Source organism: Pygocentrus nattereri, chromosome 4, assembly GCF_015220715.1.
Source record: "Pygocentrus nattereri isolate fPygNat1 chromosome 4, fPygNat1.pri, whole genome shotgun sequence".
NCBI classification, from domain to species: domain Eukaryota; kingdom Metazoa; phylum Chordata; class Actinopteri; order Characiformes; family Serrasalmidae; genus Pygocentrus; species Pygocentrus nattereri.
In genome coordinates, this window is record NC_051214.1 from 2,905,642 (window position 1) to 2,910,051 (window position 4,410).

General features: G+C 39.5%; 1 protein-coding gene across 1 annotated transcript in view; it reads left to right on the forward strand.

Annotated features, from left to right (window-relative positions):
* Window positions 1-276: 276 nt before the first annotated feature.
* The window catches only part of tmem200a (transmembrane protein 200A), a 29,795-nt gene continuing 25,661 nt past the window's right edge, over window positions 277-4,410 (forward strand). Inside the window, exon 1 of the mRNA XM_037537460.1 lies at window positions 277-781. The gene's annotated coding sequence lies outside the window, so the exon portion shown is untranslated. The remainder of the gene's footprint in view (window positions 782-4,410) is intronic.

Sequence of the window (4,410 nt, forward strand, 5' to 3'; positions counted from 1 at the left end):
AGAACCAGAGCGCGGGGAAGAGAAGGAGGAGCGGAGAGAGAGAGAGAGAGAGAGAGAGAGAGAGAGAGAGAGAGAGGAAAAAGAGAGAGCAAGAGACAGAGAGAGGGGGGAGAAAGAGAGAGAGAGAGAGAGAGAGAGAGAGAGAGAGAGAGAAGGGAGTGAGAGAGAGAGAGAGAGAGAGAGAGAGAGAGAAGGGAGAAAGAGAGAGAGAGAGAGAGAGAGAGAGAGAGAGAGAGAGAGAAGGGGGAGAGAGAGAAAGAGAGAGAGAAGGGGGAGAGAGAGAAAGAGAGAGAGAAGGGAGAGAGAGAGAGTGAGAGAGAGAGAGAGAGAGAGAGAGAGAGAGCGAGGGGGTTTAGAGCGTTTACTGCGCTGTATTTGCACCAAAGAGCGTCTTCTGGCGCAGATACGAGGCACGAGGACGCCTTTGACCTCCGCAGTGGACTCGCGGTGTGCGCTGGCTGGTCAGCGGCCGGGCGCAGTGGGCAGAAGGAGGCTGGTCAGGAGAGGATGCGCGTTCTAAACCAGCGCGAACTCCGTCGCTCGGCTCCAGCTCTCGGTTTAACGCGGCTCGCGGACGCGCGGAGCATTTGGGAATAAAAGTGGAGCGCGCGGCGCGTTTGGAGATGGAGAGCGAGAGAGCCCGCGTGCGCGCCGCTCCGCACGCCCGGACCCCCTCTTCCTCCTCCCCATCTTCCTCCTCCTCTTCCTCCTCTAACACAAACTTGCATGCCAGCGCGTGAAGATGCGTGATGGCGCAGTAGGAGGCTTCGTGCGCAGAGAGGTGAGCGTTAAAACACTTCACTTTGTCCTGATCTTAGTGTGAACGCAGCCGGATTATTCGCTTATTGATCCTCAGAGTTTACGCGCTCATCTCCGCACTAATTAGCTCTGGATTATTCAGACGCTGCTGTTTCTTACAGGAGCATAAGGAAGTTCTGAGGTAGGGGAGTTGAAAGTGTTCCCACGGTCAGATCACACCTCACTCGGTTCACTTCAGATTTTTCTGTTAGATTGAATCCAGTTTGTTTCAGTTCAGTTCAGTTGAGTTCAGTTCAACCGAATTCAGAATTCCAGTTCTGCTAAGTTCTGTTCGGTGCAGTTCGGTTCAACTGAATTCAGTTTGATTCATTTTAGGTCAGTACAGTTAGTTCAATTCAGTTCAGTTCATTTCAATTCAATTCAGTTCAATACAGTCCGCTTCAACTGAATTCACTTCGGTACAGTTCAGCTGAATTCAGTTCAGTTCGGTTCAGTTCAGCTGAACTCAGTTCAGTTCATTTCATTGCAGTTTGGGTTCAACTGAATTCAGTTCAATTCAATTCTGTTCAGTTGATTTTAATTCCGTTCAATAGAATCTGATTATGTTAAATTCAGTGCAGTTCAGTTCCCTTTGGTACAGTTCAATTCAGTTCATTTTAGTCCAATTCAGTTCAACTGAATTCTGTTCAGTTCGGTTCAGTTCAGCTGAATTAAATTCAGCACAGTTCATTTCGACTAAATTCTATTCAGTACATTTCAGTTCAATCTAACTCAATTCAAATCAGTTAAGTTAAATTAAATTGAGTTCACTGGAAGTCAATTCAGTTCAGCGCAAAATAATTGAATTGAATTCAGTCCAAATCAGTTTAGTTCCATAGAATCCAGTTCAGTTCATTTTAGTTCAGTTCATTTCAGGTTAGCTCAGTTTGATTCAATTCTGTTCCAGTTCAATTCACTTCAGGTCAGTTTCATTTGGTTCGATTTAGTTTGTTTCAGATCAATTCTAATTCAGTTCAGTTCAGTTCTACTCAGTTTTCGTCTGGTGCTTTTCCGTTTGACACTGTCCTAAAGCAGCGCTCCAGACATGTGAACTAAGTGCACTCGGCAGTTTAATCTCATTTATAATTCTACACTCTAAACAAAAGTTGACTAAACCGCACAAATATGTCTGGAAGCGCAGCTTTTCCGACGTCAGCTCGAACAGACAGCAGGCTCAGCCCCGTGTCCTTCAGCCCAACTCGTCTCTGTTTCTCCATGGAGTTTAACACAAAAGCAGCACAAACATCTACACATTGTTCTTCATAACACCTATCACAGGTTACAGCTGCTTTTAATTCTTCCCAGCAGGAATCCAAAGACTGTGAACTGTGTTTGAGCAGTTAAATGGGAACTCAACTGGTTTTTAAGCCAATAATAAAACTGTTATTTGTAATAATCAATAACGGAGCACAGCTGTCAGCTTTACGGCCGAGGGGCTCATCATTGCAGCTTCACGCTGAGCTTAAACGCAGTTCAGTAGGGCACTCGCTTAAGCTCTCGAAGAAATAAAACCCTCGAAATCTGCTTCTCCAAACTACCAAACTCACTCTAGACTCACGATCTTTGTGGATTTTTTTCATATTATATATAGAACATGTTTAGAACAACCCTGGAAAAAACAGGAGCACAGCTTTCTGATCATGACATGGATGGAGCTTAGACAATGGATTTGTAGAAATGCAAAAAAGATTTTCTAAATCATTGCTTAAGACTCAAAGTCATTCAGAGCGGTTTGGTGTGAAATGCTCTGTTCTAGAGAGTTGGAGCTGTCCACAGTGGTGGTGATAGGAACCAGACGTCAGCTCCCTCACAGAAAGTTACCACATGAAATGGTTATGAACTGCAAAACAATGGTAATTTGTCAAGTGACATGATCGTAAATCTAGTCAATATATCTAAAATGTTCCGTTTTGAGATGGTTGTGCACTTATTATGAGATTATCTAGCTTATTTCTCTTATTTACTTACATTAGGTAAATTTATTGAGTAAAACTATCTCAATGTATTGACAGTGTATATATCTGCCAAAATACTGAGATAATTTTACTTAATAAAATCACTTAAAACAAGTAAAAATGTCTAGAAATAAGGAAAACAATCTTAAATTAAGCTTACGACAATCGAAACAGCAGAAATATTAGATTGTTTGACTACATTTAAGATAATTTTACTCAATAAAATCACTTAAAACAAGTAAAAATGTCTAGAAATAAGGAAAACAATCTTAAATTATGCTTACGACAATTGAAACAGCAGAAATATTAGATTGTTTGACTACATTTAAGATAATTTTACTTAAAAAATCACTTAAAACAAGTAAAAATGTCTAGAAATAAGGAAAACAATCTTAAATTAAGCTTACGACAATCTAAACAGCAGAAATATTAGATTATTTGACTACATTTAAGATAATTTTACTCAATAAAATCACTTAAAACAAGTAAAAATGTCTAAAAACAAGGAAAACAACCTTAACAAACATCAAACAAACAAAAAAATTAAGCTTACAACATTGTTTATGATACTTTTGAGAAAACATTGGCCTAAAACATTGATTTTAAAGCCATTCATGGTGGAGGGATACATGTAGGGTGCTGTGAGGCAAAATAGTTCCCAAAGAAAACTTTGATTTTTTTTTTTGAAAGATTTTCCACTATTTTTAGCATCATCAACAATTAAAAAACCTGGTTGCTATTACCTCCACTAAGGGCTGAACGATTCAGGTGAACACATTTACTGTGGTTTTCCTGACGGACTGATTTTAATACAGTTATTTTCCATAAATTACTTTTTTCTAGACCTGTTTTTGGCCAAAAAGAACAGAACATCTACTTTTTCCTGCATGAAGCTTGAACACTGAGTGTGCCAGGCTACCAGATGCTTATAATGGTTGTGATGTCACATACACAGCACAGAGTTGTTTGTTGCTTGACGTTCCTAAGTATTTTCTAAATTGGAATTCTTGATAAAAACAAACAAACAAACAAAAAAACATAAGAAGTTCTGAAATGTTCTCTCAAGAAAATGTGTTGGTAAGATTCTCTTCAGAAAACCGTAATTGTTTTCTGTCGTTGGCTTCGTTGCGTATTGCCACATAGCGTAAATGAAACAATAAGTTTTGAATATTAACTGTTATTTCTGCTGTTTAGCTTAATCCACTCAGAGGAGCCAAACAGGAAAAACATCGTGTTTAAACAATTTTAGCCAACCAGAAAAAAAAAGTCCTCCTTGGAAAATGCAGTCATTGTAGGGTGATGGCAGCAAGTGAGCGACGAGGATGATACATTTAGAGTCTGTCGTAAGGTAAAGAAAACATTTCAGAACACAACTTGTTCAAGAATACCTCTTGTTCTCAGAACGATCCTTAAGAACGTCCTTAACGACAGAAAACAAGAGAATTCGTAACAACTTATTTGAAGAATAAAGATTGAAGTTAAGAACAGCACATTTAAGGTTTTCTTTCTGAAGACACTTTTGTAAATCTGGCTCCTGATTGGTTGAACTCCTATACAGGCCGTGTTCTAAGCTCTGTTTTATTAGGTTTCATTTCTCTATTTAAAACTTTGACACAACGCTCTTAAAAATGTACTCTACGGTAAAAATTGCGGCTCT